Genomic DNA, 20,436 nt, shown 5'->3' on the forward strand with positions numbered 1-20,436 from the left:
TCATTTGAGTCATTTCTGAAGAGACACCAAAGCTGCCCCACAAAACAATAATAATCTGTTGCTGGGTTGGAGCAGTCTGTCTCACTTTTACCTACTAAAATTTGGTAGCAAAGGCATTAAGACCAAAACCAAGCTTTGCTTTGAATAACCTTAACATAGCACAGATATCTCCCTGAAGCTCGCTCCTGAACTTCAGCACACTGAGCAAATGCAAAGTACATAATTTATAAGCACTTCAGGACTGTTTCTTCCACTGTATGGAATTCAGAAAGGTGATTCATGTACCTGAGAAAGCTGGGACTGTAAAGGTGGGCAGTAGGAGCCAGTGTCAAAGTTTTCTCATTCTCCAATGAAAGTGACACTGTCAGAGCACAGAGTTGCCTTTAAGGCACAAGAAAATATTTCCAAGTGCAGACAAAATGTGCTATAGCTTCATCAAGTCATGGTCAACCATGCACACAGCAACTGGCTTTGTGCCTGGTGTTTATTGAGAGCTAAACGCAAAACCTCTGCAACAAAAGAATTGGCATCACACAAGCCAGAGAAGCAAACCTATTATTGTCCAGAATTATTATTACACTGTATTATTAACCAAAACAACTTAAGGAAAACATTAGGAAGCTGTGAGCAACTCCAGGACTTGTGCCCAGCTCCACTGCTGCTCATGGCTCCAAGCTGGCTCAATGGGGCACACAACCAAATGTATCATTGCTGTTCAGAGTAAGGAGGAGCAGCTTGTCCTCTAACCTCATGTCACATTTGAGGACATCTCTTTAAAAAGGAAGACAACTAAAACCAGAGCTAGCACAGAGGCAGGTCCACAGCATCAACAGGTGTTGAGAGGGTTCCTCTGAGTCAGTTGTCTCGATGCAGCATAGTACACAGTGTTAAGACTTGTAGCTGTAAAAATGTTAAAAATGTACAAGTTTGAAGAATGCATGAAGAACCAAACTGGAATCTTTTCTGTGGTCTCGCCTTTTCTCTCACAAACTATGGGATTTTACAGTGTTTAGTCACCTCCCTAAATTCAGCTCCTTAACTAAGCATGAAAAGCTCACCCTCCACACTACATAGCCAAAAGCAGAGACTTCCTGAGAAGAAAACCAGAATAGAAGCAGGTATTCTCATTACAAGGACTGCTCCAGACAAAGAGATGACCAATTAATATTTTCACATGCTCTGCACCTATGCCACTAACACAAAGCAAAACACTTGTGACCTCCCACCAACAAAATCTTTCAAGTATCATTATTCACCTGGATTAAGACTGCACTTGCATTTGAGTGCACAAACAAATCCAGCCAACCCCAAGATAATTTAAGCCTGTGCCTCAAATGAAATACAAGACTGGATGTTCTGGCTCAGGGCAGTTTTCAGATCCTTTCATTACACACTTTTCAATGCAAGACAGAAGCACAATGCTGAAGCAAAGGAGAAGACTGAAAAAGAAGCGGCCGCACATCACAATTCATTTTATGGTCAGTGTTTTATCTTTAAATCAGACTCAGAGGAAAAGAACAGCATGAAAGCGGCACAAAAATTATTTCAAAGACACTATTGCACTGGCTGTCTGGTAGTAGATTAATAATTTAGCTGTCAACCTTGCAATAACTCTAATTGTTTTGGAAGACATTCATATTGCAAAATTGTAAGCACATATAGTAACAGTGAGTCAAGTTGAATCTAACCCTTCTTCATTTTACATTTGCTTTAGACATGTTTTCTCCAGTACAGAAAGAACCAACTTAAAGGAAAAAACCCCATCATGTAGATTAGAGTTTATTGATTACACAGACACTAATTCCAGCCCAGCTCTTTGAGATCTCTCCAAGGGGAAAGGAAGAGATGGTATTTACAGAAACTGCTTCTAATGAGAAAACCTTAAGGCAAGGAAGGTGAACCTGAGAGCAATGAGTACCAATTTTATAGAATATAAACAACTGTTTGCTCTTGTAATTGCATTTGCCTTTCTAACTACAGTCCCTATTCTCCACCTTCCTCCAGAAACACCACTGCTAGGCAAGGATGGCCAAAGCTGGATTACATCACTGTAACTATGGGGAAAAAAATGTTGATTTGCTTAAGCTCACTTTTTTTCAGGGAAAGCCTTAAAAAAGGCTTTTAAAGGTTTCAATCAGTTTTAAAAATTTGCTATAAAAATCAGTGTCACAGAGGGACTATTCCTTTTTCCCCACTGATTTGAACAGCACAGTATTGAACAGAGCTCTGTGATGAAGGACAATTTTATTTCTAAAACAAAACCCTGTGTCCCGAGCAGCTAAGTTCACTTCAGAGAGGGCACCAAGACCACGGAAATTACTTTCCAAAAAAGACAAAAGAGCTACTTCTTCCAAGTCTTCTCCTGAAAAGACAATTCTGTTGACAGTAATGATGAAGTCTCCTTTGTTGGCTACAGACTTAAGCCAGCACAACCTTTACACGTTTTTCTGCAGGCAGAAAACACTCACTCCTGCAAAGCTAATCCCTGGTAAACTCCTGTGTTATAGCTAGGGGGTGCCAGCGGTGCTGAAGCTCCAACAGCTGGGGCAAGCAAGGAACCCTGACCACACAGGTGACTGTCACCCCTGCTCTAACAGCCCTTGGCTCTGCAGGTACCAGCTTTGCCTCCATCAGGTGTGAAGTGCCTGCACTTCCTCCATGGCCAAAGGAGGGGAGCTAAAAACACCCCAAATGAACATAAAGGAATTACACTTTAAAGAATACTCTGACCTGAGCTACAGCTGAGCTTGGATGCAAAGAGATTTGGGGTTTATGGACAAGCAGCAATGACAAAAGAGGAATTAAGTAAACAGACATTCGCCAAATACAACTTTCAAAAACAATTTGTCAGAAAATGACAACTTTGGTGGAGTGTAGGAATAGGATGGAATGGATATTCTCACAGCATCACATTTTTATTTAGAGAAGATTACCAGGGGAAAAAATAAATACATTTTGCAGATGGTCTGCCTCCGAGTAGCCCTGATAAAAGCTGCTGTGCCCTGACTCTGGGCCAGCCACATTCCATTTCCAACTGCACAGCCTTCAGGAGCATTAGCAGTAATTAAGAAGAGCCAACCACAGTGATAAGCCAGATATCTACAAAAGAAATACATGCTGCACTGATATTTTTTCTTGCACTTTTTGGTGGACTAGCATGGTACACTCCTTATAAAGACATTTTTCAAGTCCTCCACTTATTCTTCCAGTGTTGACTCACTGAATCCCAGATGGGACTCTTGGCATCACTCATCCCAGCAGGTCTCCAGGACAGCACCAAAGATTTTATGTGTGGTCACCAAGTAGATACTGCTCTTTCAATTTGCCACACAAGTGCCTGAAGCATAGTTCTTCAGAATTCACTGTGATCTCACAAAAAGCAGTGAGAACCACTGATCTAGTCCAATACCTTTTCATTCAAATAATTTCTCCAAGAATTTTGGCACCCAGTCACCACCCATTTGGCCTATACCACCTATTTTCAAAAGATCTGCAACCATGACCTAACAGCCTCCAGAGCACGAGAACTGCCCATAGCCAGAAACAATTGTCTTCAAACAGTGATGTTCTTCTACTATTAAGCAAACAAAGGATGCACAGGTTTGGCTGTGGTAGAGGTAGGATAGGGGAATTTGATCATTTTGTGTCATCTCCCTGTTTGTACCATATATAACTCAGTGCTCACTTGTGCAGCTCACTGAGAGATTAGTTGGCTCCTTCAGACAGGCAAGGGTAGACTCCTAAGGCGTTTAAGTGATTTGGGGCAGGATGATCATCTGTCTCCTCCCTGCCCACAATTAACTGTTCCATGGCCCCTGTCTGTGCTAGGGCTGAGCATGCTGGGGAAGTGAGAAAAACAGAGGAGCTGAGCTTCCACCATGACTGGGAGCATCTCTTCTCCCTCAGCCTTCAGTGGTTTAAAGGAAGTTGTCACAAAGGGAACCAATCCCATTGATGATCCAGGATCTTGATTACTCAACCTAAAGCTCAGTGTTTCAAACAGCAGGGAAATTAAACAACAAAGCTTTGCAGTAAGCTAATAAATCATTGTGTATCTATGCTCAGATGGTTGTAAGGAGCATGACAAACTTGAAACAGCCTGCAAGTTTCTAAAATTAAACAGTTCTTGGTGTTACAGAGGTCAGCCATCTGTTCAAACGTTCATGTTTTAGTTAATACAACTCTTCTTCTTCCACTCTTCTCTCCTGACTCAAGCATGCTCCCTAGGAAGATGAGAGTATGAATCCCTAGGAGAGAATATGGCTGAAGTCACCACAACTAGACAGCACTCCTCTTCCACAGAGAGCTGCCCACAGAAAGCATGTTTGTGGTTAGGACAGGCAAATCAAGGAGGCAAACAAGGTGGAAAGAGCAGTGTATTATCCAGGTCTCCCAGGAGCACCAGAGCCTGCAGAAAGCCAGGATTTCTGGTGAGAAATTTGCAAGGTTTGCAAGAGAATCTGTCAGGTTCTGAAAGCTGCACACAACATCCCTGGTTTGTCAGGAGACCTCTGGACCTCTGGCCCACACTCCATCCCATCCTTCCAAACTTCTGCTCAGTCTTGAAGGGTTCCAAGGAACATCAGAGAGCATTTCAACATTCAGCTTTAAACTGCCATCTCATGACAGGAAGAAAGTGAAATATGACTGCTCTAACAGATTTCACATACATTTGTAGTAGAACTGCTTGCTTTATAAAAATCTGGAATTATTTGGAGTTATTCAGCAAGCAAGGCCAGCCCTAGGCTGAAGCTGGGTTTATAGAGCAAGAAGTGGGCTCCAAGTTGTGTATGGTATGAAGAGATATGATGCAAAACAACCAAATTCTGCTGTTTGACATCCTTTCACAGTCTGAGTTATTCTGTCCTCTTGTCTATCCCTGGTAATAAAAGGAGGAACAAAAAACCCATGAGTTGTGATAAAGGTGAAGAATGAGGGGGACAGGAAGACAGGAGCCAAACAAGCACTTTCAGGAAAAAGCCAAACTTGGGCAGAGGAAAAGCCAAAGCTAAAAAGAAGTGGAAGTGGTTGACTGAGAGCAGGTTGGTCTTCTGCAACTATTAACCTGTTTTAAATGTGTCTTCAAGGAAACTGGCCAATGCATTTCAGATACAGGTAGCCATCAGGACAACTGGCATGAAGGAAAAGACAAAACATGCATCTTTAAACCTTTGGCTTTAGGCTGGGAATGATGTCCTCAAAGGAGACAAAGCAACATGCTGCTTTATTGTGTATAATTTTAAACCAGCAGGAGTTGGAAGAGGTTTTGATAAAGACATTTGGATAAAATTCTGTATAACAGGGATATTGTGCAGAGCTACCTACTGAGTTAAACACTAAGCTGAATTTAGACGGAGAAAAGTGTCCCCATGCTTACTTCCAAACCCATCTTGGAACAGGTGTGAATCCCTGGTATTGCATGTGGCTTAATTCAGGGGAATAACAGTGAATGAATTACTGGAAATATTGCCATTCATTACTTTCTAACACCTCCAGTTTAAAGCCTAGTGAATGCTTCACAGCTTGACCTTTGGGATGAATGTAAAAGCAGTACTACAGCTTTGAAAACAAAATATTTTCCTGCTTTTTTTGAAGTCAATAGGACCAGTATTATTTGAAGAATGGTAGCCTCAGGGAATCTGTTTCACTGCAAAGCCATTTAGGCAGCTGTCATTAGTTTAAAAGCTCATTTTTGTTTAATGATTGCTGTTTCACATACTCCCAATGCCATGTATCATAACTGTCATACCTAAACCTTAGATTTATGAAAGCATACAGCAGCAGCATTATACTCAGGGGTCTGCTGATATTCCCATTATTAAACCACTTCTTACAAGTTTTTCACTTGTGTTTAGGCATAACAAATCCTGTGTTCTGCATGGGTGCTGTCACAGAGGTGGATGCTGCTCAGTTCCCTCAGGATGCCTGGCTGTCCAAGCAGAGACATCATCATCCCCAGCTGGGGCATCTTGCAGAGCTTGGGAGAAGGATTCTTGAGATGCAATGAGAAATAAAATAAAACTTTTACATTTGTTTAGATATTCTTTATCATCATGGGAAGGATTCAGAAGAGGTAGAAAGCATGATAAGGTCCATTCTCCTACTAAGTCACACTTCATCCACGGTGCAGAGAAAACGTGGCTGGAGGGGAACACTAACACAAAGTGTTAAACATCTGGAAACCACTGAAGAGTCAGATAACCTGCAAAACCAAACCCTTTTTCCTAGAGTCCCAGGCTATGATCTTTAAAACACACTGCTGCAGGAGGACACTCGAAAGACACTTCCCAGGTACCACACAAAATGCATAATTTAGCACCTGTCTGCTGTGAAATTCCTTTTGCACCTGCTATCTTCTATCAGTCCTCCACTCATCTTCCACTTTGCAGGTAAATTCACCTCCCATTATTTTTATAGTGGAGAACAGGGACCATTCAATCCTCTTATCTCACTGTGACTGAAGAGCTGAATTTATGAACTCTACCTGGTCAAACTTAAAACAAATAACCAACCAAAATGAAAGAAAAAAGCTCTTTTCTTCAGATTCAAAACAGTTAGAAAACACGTGAAAACTCAGGGAAGGTATTCCTGGCATATACTGAAACCAGTGAGCACAGATTTTACATTCTCAACTTTATATTTTCAGGCACTTGTATTAACATACCTATCTATTGTGCTCCTTGTTGCAGCCTTAAAATATTTCATTATCATTCAGAGAGAAGGTATTTTCACCTAGAAAAAAAAAGGATTTAAAAACAAGCTGCCTTAGTGATTCCAATATAAATTATCAGAACTAGATAATTAACTATTCTGACAAATAGGCAGTAATGTTAAATAACAACTAATGAGACATGATATACACCCATAAGGATTTGTCTTAATACTGATGTGCCACAAAACAATTTCTGGATGGTAAATACCTAAAATGAAATTTCCCCCCAAATTACAAAAAGTAACATGTTTCCTAAATTGTTTTGCCTGTGGCATTTCATTGAAAAAAAATGACAAATTATATTCCCTTTGCAATTCAATGAAGGCCAAATATGATTTTTTGGGTGGAATAAAATGTTCTGTAGTTGAATCCACTTCATTTTTACTGTAACAGATTTACTGCACTCAATTTACTGATGAATTCAATATTGACACAATGAATTCTTGGGCTTTAGGGGGTAAGATAGTCAGCCAGCAAGTACCTAGCAAAGAAAATCTCTCCCACCACTCCTGCTCGAAATCAGGAACACAGCTACAGCCCAGTCTTCTTCCAGCTCTCCAATCCTGTCTGCACTTGAATAGAGCAAAGTAGTTTAGTTGGAAGAAGACTCCCAACTGCAGATCCCAATGCTTCTTTCCAGACAACAACAAAATCTAGACAAGGGTCTGATGGCCATGTCTACTTTTCCTGGGAATTCATGTCAGCTCTCTGGAAAGGAACAACTGGGATTTTGACTGCTAAGAGACCAGATTTTATGGTAGCCCAAGGGTGATATATATAAATACCAAATGCATAGGGAGAAGGAAACAAAAGTGCCTGGCTTAGCTGAGACTCTCTTTGTTCACACAAAAAGTTTGCACCCCAGCAGCCCCACTGACGCTCTGCTGCAACTTCACCAGAACACCACGCAGGAGGAGGGCAATGTCTGGACATGACAGCAGATGTACATGCAACACTTGGTGGTGTAGGGGGAACTCCCCCCTCCAAAAAAGTCCCAAACTAAGCCTGCCAAACAAAACCATTAACAAAGCAATGTGCATCCTATGTCAAAATTACCCATGTATTTTGTTATGGCAAAATTGGCACTTTATGTTCCTCTACCCTAAATGGTGTAACGGAGACCAGAGTTCACCAGCTGATTTCCATACCTGCTGCACCGGCTCGTGGTCAGTAGGGAGCAAGACTCTGCAAGAACCTGGCTGGGGACCTGCACTGGCAAACCCACAGCATCTTCTCCCCCATTCACTGGACATGCTGTGCTGCCCACACAGAACCGTGGAGCATTCAGCCATTATCACAGATTTTTTTTCTACTTAAGGTAGTAGTCAAGCAGTTATTGAATGTTATTCTGCATTCCTGGTAATTAAGGAGAAAGCTGTAAAACCCCCCATATTAAATGCTCCCTTCATTTCAAATGAAGGCTTGATGGGGGCAGAAATGTCCCTTCTGTCTCTCTGTATGCTCATACTCACACAACTGCAGACCACACTCAACACAACCATGGCTGCCTCCTGCTGCCTTTGGGTGCTGTGAGCCAGTTACAGCAATTAAGCTGCTCACCAGCCAGGCTGTCCCAGGATACAGAGCCCAGGAGGATGGCCACATTCAGCCTCTCTCTCCATCACCCCTCCTTCCAAATGCTGATGAAGGCCAGAAAGGCTCCCAGAAACTCCCTCTCAGGAGACAGTGCTGCATTCCCAGCCCTGGAGCAGCCCCCATCCCAGTGAATTCTGGAGGTGGGAAGTCTAGGAGTGGCAATGTCCATTCCACTGAGTTCCCCAGAAAGGGAGCTGCATCCAAGCAGCTTTAGGGAAATATTCCCTGGGCTACTGTAACTCTGCTATGCAATTCCTGGATCACCAAAGCTATGTAGTGAAGCAATTTTGCACTCACCATCTTTGCAAACCATGTTGACTTTTAGTGGTAACTGCACTCAGCAAAGGAACTTATTTTGATCACCTTCATATTTGTCCCAGTTGAAGAAAATCAGGCCTCATCTCATTGCATTCCCTTTTCAAGAAAGGCCATGATTTTTTTTTTCTTCCCCTCTGGAAGCACAGTGGTTGGCAGTTTATCCAACCTGCAGGCATGCATCTGGACAGACATGCTGTCTGTAGATATTTCTGACTGCATCCCTTAGCTGACCTCAACCCTAGGATGCATGTTTATCTTTGCATTACCAGGGTACCAAGCTGCTGCAGGGTAATGAGAAGGAGCTGAGCAAGGTAATGATCCACTCTAAATTACCATTTTTTAAATTAAGACTGGTGGGGCTTGATATAAAAGCCAGCAAGGTGGATGGACAGAACTGCTGGCCATGGCAGGTCTCATTTGCTTGAATTAGAAGAGTCCTCAAGGCTTCAGGTGGGTGAAACCCACTGCACCCCCTTGGTGGCTGCCCAGGTAACTCCACTGAGCATTCCCAAACCTTGCTCCCTCTTACATCAAAGCCCCCCACTTACACCAAAGCTTCTCCCAGCAAGTACCAAGTCCCTGACACCAAAAGCCAAGGCACCACCTTCTTTTATTCTGAGCCTGGCTAACATGGTAGAGGTCACAGGAAAATTAAAAATGTAATAACTCACTGTAGAGGAGAGGGGGGAAAAAAAGTGTCGAGTTCATGACTAATCTTTGCAGCTCTTGCCATAGACAGGATTTGTACAGACATGTTGATTTTTTATAAAAATAGTAAATCGTATTACACCCATGCTGCAAGACCAAAGATTCACAACGATACCTTAATACAGCTTAAATAAAAATAGTACTACCTGAGTCAATCTGAGCATGATAATGCTTTGTAATCCCACACTCTTAGGGGATGAACAGTTGTATAGCAGTGAATCAACACGAGATACTTGCATTAGGAGCCGCTCCTTTTTCATGCCATATAGCAATATCTCTACAAAATGGAGAAGGAGGTGCTGTTTGGGGGAGCACAGTGCACAGTGGGGAAAACAGGGCAATTACAGAGCCCCACTATCTTCCAGCTTGGAAATCTTGGCTGAGAGTTTACTTTTTTAAAAAGAAAGCCTGCTTTCTTTTTAAAAGTTTTTCCCCATCACAGTAAAGAACTAAGGAAAAAGTTTGAATTTTAGAAGTTTTTGAAAAGTGAGCAATCCCAAAGCCTGTGAGCACTCACACAGTAGATTCATTCATCAAAACAAACACAGCTGAACAGCAGAGTTGCACAGTCATTCTGGGTTTTTTTCTAAACATCCTTGAATGAGCAAACAGTGAATATGGAAAATAAACGTGCAGTACAAAATAGAAAGGTCTAAACAGAAGAGACATCAGAAAAACCTGTTTATAATAAGAATGTGAAAGCTGAAGACTCAAATAGCAGTTTTTAAAGGTGGGTAAGGAAAAAATTGGAAGCTTTGATTGAAGACACATTAAACCATTATAAATTATTTTCAATTACTTTGTTACATAAGCTACTCACAAAAGGTACTTCATTTGCTATTTTGCTCCCATTTGTTCTTTCTTAAGACACATTTTCCAGTTAATTGCACTTCCATCTCCCCTCCCTGTACCCACAGTATGGATTTATGTATGGCAGACATGTGGCCCTCACAGCTCCCTCCAGACAGTAGGGAAAGGTAACAGGAAAAGTTAACAGAACTGAAAGGTCTTCCTTTCCCCAAGAGGACTTGAGTTTAAGTTCTGAAACAAGGCAGATTTTCAAGGCTGTAGTGCAGATAATGCCCAGGGGAAGGAGAACACAGCCTTAAATTCCCACTTATCTTGCTGCTCCCTTCTCCTTCTCTGCCCTGATGCTCAGCCTGACACTGCTGCTGGGATTTTTTCTTCCTGAACGTTCACAGGAACAGTGATCCCATGGGACCCTGGATATGGGGATACAGGTAGGCTATGGAGAAGGCAGAGAAATGCTGACAAGGGCAGTAGAGGCAGAGCCAAGCCAAAAGGCACCAGGACTCAAGGATGAGGAGATCCTGGTGAGGGGGGACGTCTAGTGATGACCAGAGCCAGGTCATGGGGACATGCCTGTGGCTTGCTCTGTGCACAGAACATACAGCATATTTCCAACAAATTTCCCAACACCAATGGCAAGAACATTCCCTGATTTCCATATCTTGCCACAGGTGACCCTCAGATATGTTCAGAAGCTCAGCCCTCCGGTACTTCTTGCAACCTCCCATTCAAGGGGACCCCTCTTCCCACAAACACAAAGGCTGCAGAGGTCTTAACTCAGCTTTCAGTTTAAAAATAGAATGCTTCTCAAAGCCAGTTTGGTAGGACAGATCTGTCCGTCTGGCTGCAAAAAGTTTCACTTTCATGCATCAAACACACCAGCTTTGGACCAGAGAAGTGGGTAGCCCTGTTCCAGGCTCAGAGCCCCATGTCCATGCTAGCAGCAGGCAGTTTCTGAAATGATGCTCACACCACCTCATGTCCCATCCTCTGCTTTCCCTGGCCACGGGCCACAGCCGCTTATGTGCTCCTCCGGAGCAGCACAGAGCTTACAGCAATGCCACCACCACGGCCCCCTGCACTGCACCCGGGACAGAGGCAGCCCCCTGGCCACATCCCTGCTCCAACCTCCCAGCACAGTCACCCAGCAGCACCCTGAAACAGGCCAAGGCATGGGGCCCTGACCCAGCTGTCCATTCAGGTGTCCTGCGCAGGGTGGCCTTGATGGGTGCATGTCCCATCATGTGTCTGGCTCCCAGGTCTTCCCTGCCCAGAGCTGCTTATGTGCTTACAGGCAGAAACACAGGTAAGCAGCTTGCTGCATCAGACCTGTGGTATCCCAGCAGGAGAGCATCCAAACGTCAATTCTCCCTTCCATCAACAGCATCTTCACTTCTAGATATGTGTAGCTGGGGTAAAATTCAAGCTACCTTCAGGCACACTCATATACATTTTAGTTTCATGCTTTGTTCTGAAGCCATCCATGTGCCACTGGCCACACATCATGTTTTGGAAAATGCCCATCAGGTTCAGCACTGGTCTGCCTTCAAGTCTGTCTTTTACTCCATGTTAAACATGAACTGATGCAGCCTGACCACTGTAAGGCTCCATACAGGAGCTGTTACACTCTGGAGATGTACCTTCTTCTGGTATGGATATTATGAATCCCCAACTGAAATCATGGGCACATCTGAACTTGAAAACATGAGGAATATAGACCATTGAAGCATCAAAAAATGTGGTGTACAACCACCCAACAACTCTAAGCTCTGCTGGCAAAATTGCGTCAGGAGCCCAAGTCTGAGGAAAGACCACAGGAGCTTTTCAAAGCACTACCCAAAGAGACTACTCAGGAGAAAGACATATTAAACAAACAGCCTGGAGTATCAACAAGTGGTTTTTCACTCATACCCTGTTCAGGTGTTACCTGAAACAAGAAAACAAGAAAATCTAATTTTAAGTACAATGTAAAGAGACAGTTTAAAATGACCTGGATTTTGCACACATGGTATTACTGTCATCCATGTCATAGTCCTCTCTCTCCTCAGAAGAAGAGTTTTGTTTCATTTTTCAACTCTCAAAGAAGATCCACTGAATATTCAGGTCCCAAACCAGAAATTAGCAACCATGCAGTTTTACAATACAGATCCCATCCTAGCTGCAGGGCTGGGGAAGAGGAGGGGTTCATAAGCTACTGCTCACAAGAGCATTCTGGTGAAAGGCACATGGGATTCGTGATTTGGGCTTGTAAAACTCAAGTTTTAGGAACGTAAGCCTCAATACAGAAAATAAGGAGAAGACAGCTTACAAAGTAAGGGATGTTTTCATTGCTGAAAGAGGAAGTTAATAAGATGTACATTTCAGGGGTGTTAAGTAAGCCCCTTATAAATACAAAGTAACCATTTTCTAGCACAATGAACACAAATTTAGGTTGACAGACACACCAAACTCCATCATCCTCCCCTGCCCAGAGAAATTACCAGTCCAGATGGCTACATTTCACCTGTATGGACACTTCAAATCAACCTGGGACCATGTGTATCAAAAGGCATCTGATCTATGGGAAGTGCACAGATTTGGAAGACAGAGAAGTCCATTAGAGGTTTGGGGCATTCCACCATGGTTCATTAGTCAGTCTGAATACACAAGAGCTCTAATAGCTTGTATCCTGTGCACTAGGGAAATGCAACGAAAGAATGAGCTTCCTGAGGAATTAATGGGTAATTATATAATTTGGTTAATCTCATGGGAAAGAAACCTAGAATTTAAAAAGGAAATAGAGTATGTATTTCTCTAGAAACAACGAAAACAAACAGCAAAGGGTGTTACAGAGCAGAGTCTCAGCTGGCACCATCGGAGAGACCAGCAAAGGAAAATAAATTGCACTGATTGACATCAGCATTTTGCACCTGCAATGGCACCAATTGGCAGTTCTTAGCACTCTCATCCTCCTGCAGCTCTTGACTGATTTAATGTTTCACTTACTCACGAACAAGAACCTAATGAAGTGCATAAAAATTAAACACATGGAAGCCTTGGGTGCAGGCAGAACAAAATCAGTCACATGTGGCAGAGATTAGCATGGGTTATGCAGCTCATATAACTCTCTGGAAGTTGCATTCCTTTAGATTAACACCTTGGACAGAATAGAAGGGAAAAAAATCCTAAGGTAGCTTTCTGACACAGAAAACACTGCCCCAGTGGGATGTGTATGCTTTTAGTAAAAAATGCAATGTAATTTGTACAGATTATCCCTCAAGTAAGTATTTTTTTAAAATGTAACAGTTCATTTATCCAATCTCAGGAAATTATTTTTAGTGCAAAGGTTATTATTTAGTGCAAATCTTAACATTTTGACAACAAACCCCTGCTTAAAGATTAGCCCTGCCAGCTTTAAAATTAAAGCATGCCATTAACTCAGCAAATGAAAACTTCTGCACTCAATGCAGAACAAAAAACCAAGCCTGCATTTTCTATCTCTCATTTAGTTTTACTATTACTAAATTAAAGAGTGCCTTGAAAGGAGCAGGGTCTGCAAAGTACTCACCACCTATTTTGGAATCTCTTCAGAGAAAGTCCACGGGGCTCGATTACCTGGAAGAGAAGACACAAACCAAACATGCTTTACTCTAAGTAACATTCTTTTTCTCTAAGTAACATTCTTCACACTCTTGGCCTCTCCTGTAAAAGCTACTGTTCCCAGTTAAAAAAGAAAAACATTCCAGAAATAGTCTAAATATGCAAAAACTCTGCTCCAGTTCTTACCCTACAATGGGAAACAGCTTTGTTATGTATTTGCATTTTATTATTTGTCCTGAAATAAGAAATTTTTCCATGTTGAAAAATGCACAGATTTGTCTTTGAATTCAGACAGCAAATTCTTCTGATGTTCAATAATCTCTTGAAATCACCCTTCTTATTTGAAATAGTTTTCTGTAAAAATTCATCTTTCAAAATAATTAAGTATCAAGTTCAGATTCAGAAGGTTTGCTTGGCTCATACCACAGAATATTACTACACCAAGATGTAAAAACTGGAACAAAATAAAGGAAAAATATGAGAGAGCCAGTTCCAAGTTTACTGCAGCCACCAAGCAAGCATTGCTCAGAAAGGTTAGAAATCACTTTTCCTTCACTGAGCATGTTTCTCAAGGAAAAAAAATAAAATTATTTGCATCCCATCCGCATCTGTCAGCTCTGAATGCTGAGGGTTCCTCAGCCTTCAAGGAGTCACAGATAAGAGCACCAGGAGCAAAGTTCACCTTCTCCCGTGATTCCTAATCTCTCAAAATCTGTGGATTAGAAAATCGAAAGCAAGTGACTTGCTCTCATTCCCTCTCTCACAGAGCTGACCATGATTCTCCTCCACCAGCAAGGCCAAGCTCAGCTGGGGAGAATTCATCTTCTCCAACCCAATACACCAACTTCTTTCCTGCCAGAGCCCTGTCTGACCCAGTAACCCTGTAACTTCTGCAAACAAAATCCCACAGTGCTGAGCTCCCAGGTGCCTCTAGCCCACACCTAGCACACATATGTGGTCCGCCCAATGCCAAACCCCAGTCACAGACACCCCAGACAAAGCCTCCCAACAGTCTCCTTTGACACTTGACCATCCCTACTAGCAGGAGTTCCTGCATTTCATGATACCACTCACATTCATTTCCTAACCCCTATATAGGGTTTCATATTTCTCCCCTTACAGCAAGCTGCTGCTCTTTGCTGACACTGTAAACTCCTTGTGCCAATCCTACACCTTCTCTCCAGACCAAACACCCTTATTCCTTCCCGTCAATCCTCTTGAGTCCTGTTATTCAGAACCTTGCTGGCCTTTTCCATTTGTTTTTACATCTTCCCTCAGGTGCAGTGCCCCAAGCAGGCTTTAGTACTCCAGCATTGCCAAAGCACCAGGAGATCCCAACACTGGACACAAAGTCCATGCCCCTATTTATGGAAGCATGTGTCCGCTGCTGTTGGGGCAGGATGATGCTGGAAAAGCAACATATGACCCACCATGACCCCACAACACTTTTCAGTGGAGGCCCTCCAACCACCCCTGAGCATTCTGTACAGCCAACCCATTCACCAGAGATAATGCAAGCTCACACTAAAAGCTTTTTGGTGGGAATGATGGACCCTCCAAGGTCATCTTCTGGTTCTTCACTCTTCTTGGTTCTAGTCCAAAGCTACTTGAAAATCAAATAACTTTCTCCCCACAAGTACTTGTAATATCCCCTAGCTTGGTGCTACTTGTTGAGTCTGAACCAGCATTTTATCAAATGCATCAATAACAATGACCCACGCCATAGGGTCCACTTTTGGTCCAACACTACTTCTGAGCTTGATCACACACAGAAGCTAAGTCTGGATCATGGTCAGCACACCTACCTAGAACTATCCTTAACTTTCAACCACATTTCTTTTCCTTAGTTTTTTTTTTTTTTTCTACAAATATCAAAACATCACCAAAAACTTAACTAAGATTGGAGTAAAGCATATCATCTGCTCTTTTTCTATCTACACAACCTGTTAGTCTGCTCCAGAGAATAATTAGGATGTCTGACATTATTTGTTCCAAACTAACCCATGCTGACTGTTACTCATAAGCACCCAGAAGATGACTAGGTGGGAAATAATTTATTAACTTCCAGAAAAACTGTAATAAAAGTCAGAGTGACTGCAATGCAATTACATCTCCTCCTTAAAAAAAAAATTAATTAGCACTATATATTTTGGTTTTTGATTGTTATGGTAACCTCACAAATTCTCCACAGGTTTTCAGAAGTAAACACCAAGAAGAAATTGAAAAGAAGTCAAGCAACCAGGTGAAATATAGCTCCTTCTACAAATCACAAGAACAAAACAAGTGTCACAGAGGTGAGGTCAGGGTATCCTGCCCTGACATGGGGTCACCAGTCATCCCCTGAAGATGCCCTCTCCTCTGATGACTGGTGAGTGATGCTGGTTGAATGGCTTGTACTGAAGACCAACCTTCCCATATGCATCTTCCCATCATCTGGGAAGCAGTTTCAAGCAAACTTCCCTAAGGCCCAAAAAGCCTAGAAGGAAAAATAAAGGCAAAGAAAAAACCCCTTAAGTGTGTGCCCCCTAAATGACTGTGTTCCTATTTTATCCGGGTAGCTTTCCCTCATCCAGGCAGGTTTTAATTACACCAGTTTTCTGCTCCCAGGAAGCACTCCCAATATATTTTCTGTTACCGTGAAATTTTCTGTTACTCTTGAGATCCCTGGGCAGGCACTCTTAAATGTTGCAACCTGGCAGCAACAAAAACATTTAAGCAAATCATTTTAGATTCAACATCTTTTTGTGATAAAAACTTAGTATCCTTATCTTACAGAGTGATGGATGTTATTTCTCCAAGCTGCAAAACAAACGAACCCCAATGGAAAAACAACATAGGGACTGAACTTAGTCAATGGCAAAATAGGAAACACAACCCACAAACTTTTCATTTCTCTTCTGTGTTGCTGCTACAAAACTGTTGTACTTTCCCCATCCAACAAGCCAAATAGTGCAATATTATTTGGCCATATTTATATGCTCAAAGTAAATAGAATTTCACAGTCCAGATGCTGGATTTTGGCATCCCAAAAGACTTTCAGGGATGTCTGAAATCATATAAAACCTTTGTTCCAACCTGCAGGAGTAGAGGGTAACTGTATAGCACACATTAATTTCTATGTTTACAGTCCATGCAGTATTCAAATTCACTGACAATTAAAAGTATGCTATAAATGAATTAGCAGAAGAAACTCATGGCAGAAATTCAATTACAAAGCAGAATTAAAGGAAGAGATGCCAGAAACTTTTGGAGGCTGGGCAGGAAGAGGTGAGTGCATCAGGCTACTATTTTCAGAGCTGCTAGCAAAAAGCTTAAGACTGCTCCAAAAAATCATGTGTAAAGATCCTCCTTACAGAGACAGTTTGAGAGACCTGAGAAACCAAGGTGACAAATTATTTTTTCAGAAAACATTTTGATCTGACAGGGGTAAAACTCCCTCTGAGGGGTCAGCTATCACCCACCCGTGCCTGCCCCATGGGCATTGCAGCTCTGCCATGTCCTGCAAAATCCTCGGACAGGCCTTGGCTTGTACCAAAGGTACTGCAGACACCTTTTCTTTTGTCTTGTTTTTCAAAGTGATTTTAACCTCATTCCTTTACTTTGAGTCATAGGCATTACGTTTTAAGCAGATTTCTTTCTACTCAATGGAGAAGCCTCAAGTGCTGTGGCCACTTTTCTTCCTGTGTTGGTCACTATTTCACCCTGCCCTATTCTAGCCTCCATTTGCTCCCCTTTGGTTGATACTATCCTTCATCCATCTTGATGCCAATTACCAATAAAGCCCTCCCACACCTCCGAGGTTCAGCTTTCATAACTGCATTAAGACAAATCAATACTGTTATTAACTTTGCCACGTTTGTGGATGGCGTGACCTGCCTGCCAACGCCGCACGCAGCAGCAGAGATACTCCCAGGACTACACTGAGACTCTGCACTCCCTTATTTGCAATTTCTTTTTCAAGTAGACTCTGCTATTTTATAAATATGGTTTTTTCTAAATGTTTTTCTTGCAAATGCAAACTGATGAAGGCTTTTAGGACACACAGTTTTACCGTTCCCTTCACATGTGGGTAGCAATACTGCATGGACAGTCAAGAACTAATTGTCCTGTCGCTTTGCAGTTGGGCTCAATGATCACTGAAGGATCTTTACAACTGAGCTGTTCTATTTTACTCTAACTTTCCTCCAGTCCCCCCCAGCCAGCTCGCTCATCACCCAGCACCGCACTTCAGCTTTGGTTGTTCACTTCTGCACATGCTTGTGGATGCATTGAGACAGCACATGCAGCCATGCCAGCACTTGTGCTGGCTGACCAACTGCTCTGGAGTGCGTCCACTGACCTCCTCCTTTAATGCAGTCTCTTCCCACTCACGTCTCATCTCCTTCTCCTCTCCATCTTTCACATCAAGCCCATAAGCCACCATGCCTGGAACCCACCTCAACATATGACTCAACTCACACTCTGGCCACCAAAGGACAGTCACTGCCCAAGAGCACTGCCAACCTGACTCAAGAAAACCCATCACAACCCAGTGCAGACTCCTGGGAAGGTTTTGCAGCCCTTCCTGACCTTCAGGGTGCTACAGTTAGGGAATTAGACACTGGCTAATGTAAAAGCTAATTCAAGTGTTCTTCTCAATACCCCACTGTGGCTGCAGTGCAGAAACACCTCGGACTGTGCATCACCTGAGAGGCTGGCACTGCTGAGAGAGACTGATGCTGTGTCCACAGCTGCCCTCCTTTTACTGCCTCAGATTCCTCTAGTGGCACCTGTCCCATTACCATTTCACGTAAGCAATGTGCTTGCAACACGCTCAGTAACTACAATAACAGTAATAATGCCAGAGCATGGAGGAAACACCAAGCACTGACAGTATCAGGAAACAGCAACAGGGAGGTGTTCAAAACATTCTTCAGAGGCCATGTATTGCTTATTTGGAATACCTTCTATACCTATTGACTAAACAGCTTCAACAGGCTCCCAGGTTGCTTTGATTTCACATGCTGTAAAGCAGCCTGCATTTTTAGCAGGTGTCCAATTCCTGCCAGCTCTCTGCCTCCAGGGTTTCCCTTCTGCAGTTTACTTAGAAAACCTTCCAACATAAATTTTTGCAACCTGAAGCCTCTTGCTGTATCACTGGTACTTACATCTGTTCACAAAGCCACCCTGACACTGCTTAGTGAATTTAACCTGCAACAGTGAAGTGAAATGCAAAGCCATGTCCACCCCTCAGCAGGGAAAAAAAACCAAAGAATTGTGAAGGTAGAATAATAGAATGGTTTGGCTTGGAATGCACCTTTAAAGGTGATACAGCCCAACACCCCTGCAATGAGCAGGGACATCTTCAACTAGATCAGGTTGTTCAGAATGCCTTCCAATGTCACCTTGAATGTTCCCAGGGATGGGGCATCAATCACCTCTCTGAGCAACTTGTGTCCATGATTCACCACTCCCATAGTAAAAACTTGTTCCTTACATCTAGGCTAAAGCAACCTTCTTTCCTTACTGTACCATAAAAAACCAAACAAAAACCAAAACAATTTAATTTCACAAAAAACAAACAAAAACCAAAACGAAAACCAAAACAAACCCCCAAAACAAACAGACAAAAAACACAGCTTAAAGGAGAGTGGGTTTGCTGGGTGTTGCAGGGATGGTGGTATACTCTCTGCCCTGTTTTCCTTCAGTTTCCCTTGGCAATCAGTCTATCAGGTAAGTCAACAAGTCCTTGAGAGCACAAGAAATATACCTGGGAGTTTAAATTAAACTCTCCAAGTGAGTAAGAGACCAACATCCTTCTCTGGAAGGCTGTGACTTATGCTCCTGCCCAAGCAGGAACATCCCGCCTTAGCTGTGAGACATCAGAGCTGGGCTCACAGAAGTCACAGAAATCCTACCAAATTAATAAATCTATTTCTATAGAAAAATCTATCGATTTTTCCTGTGGGATTTTAGAAAATGCTCCATGCTGCCCTATGTATGTCCATTGCATATCTGCTGTGCTGGAGCTCTCCTTATAGCACAGGAACTTGGAGCAGACTCCAAAATGGTAGGACGTACATTAGTAGCTTAGGTCTGCAGTGACTAACTGCTGTTCCACACCCCCAAAACCCCCATTCTGAGAATTCCCACAGGTTTATTTATTGAACACAGTTGCAACACAGTAGTTAAACCATTGACAGCCTGAAGCCTTCTGTACAAGAATCTTATCTCTGACTGATGTTATCATAACAAGCAGTGATCCCTGCCAGGTTCAGGGAAACAGCAGGGAAATCAACAGAAGCCAGAAGAAGCTTGTGCAAAGGAGAAACCTGCATGCCAACCTGGCCTTTCATGAAATACATCATGGGCTACTCCACCACAGATTCATCTCAATGGAGGCAGAAGAAATTCCCCAGCCCAAATTTCCAGATTGCATTTCTGCATTATATGTCAGTTTTGGCTACCATCCCTTCTGACTTCCCTTACTGAATCACAGAGTTGCTTAGGTGTTGGGTTTTTTTCCCCCAAGCAGACTATTGACAAATGCCACATACTGCCTGGTCTGACTTGCACACTAGCAATCAGCCTTCAGCTAAACACGGTACAGGCAGCTGGGGACAGAACAGTGCCAGTTATTTATCCTATTTCCTCTTAAACTTTTTTTCCAATACAATTAACTAAATTGTGCAATTACACATTCATTGGCCAGGAAGTTTCTCTCTTCCCCTTTT

General features: G+C 42.6%; 1 protein-coding gene across 6 annotated transcripts in view; it reads right to left on the bottom strand.

Annotated features, from left to right (window-relative positions):
* The window catches only part of HPCAL1 (hippocalcin like 1), a 79,617-nt gene that overhangs the window by 35,059 nt on the left and 24,122 nt on the right, over positions 1 to 20,436 (bottom strand). For 5 of the 6 annotated variants that reach the window (XM_038131281.1, XM_038131278.1, XM_038131279.1 and 2 more), the window contains exon 2: positions 13,692 to 13,738. The gene's annotated coding sequence lies outside the window, so the exon portion shown is untranslated. Of the gene's footprint in view, positions 1 to 6,664; positions 6,733 to 13,691; positions 13,739 to 20,436 lie in introns of all 6 variants that reach the window. The other variant, XM_038131280.1, reaches the window with a different exon arrangement.

This window comes from Motacilla alba, chromosome 3 (genome assembly GCF_015832195.1).
Source record: "Motacilla alba alba isolate MOTALB_02 chromosome 3, Motacilla_alba_V1.0_pri, whole genome shotgun sequence".
Lineage (NCBI taxonomy): Eukaryota > Metazoa > Chordata > Aves > Passeriformes > Motacillidae > Motacilla > Motacilla alba.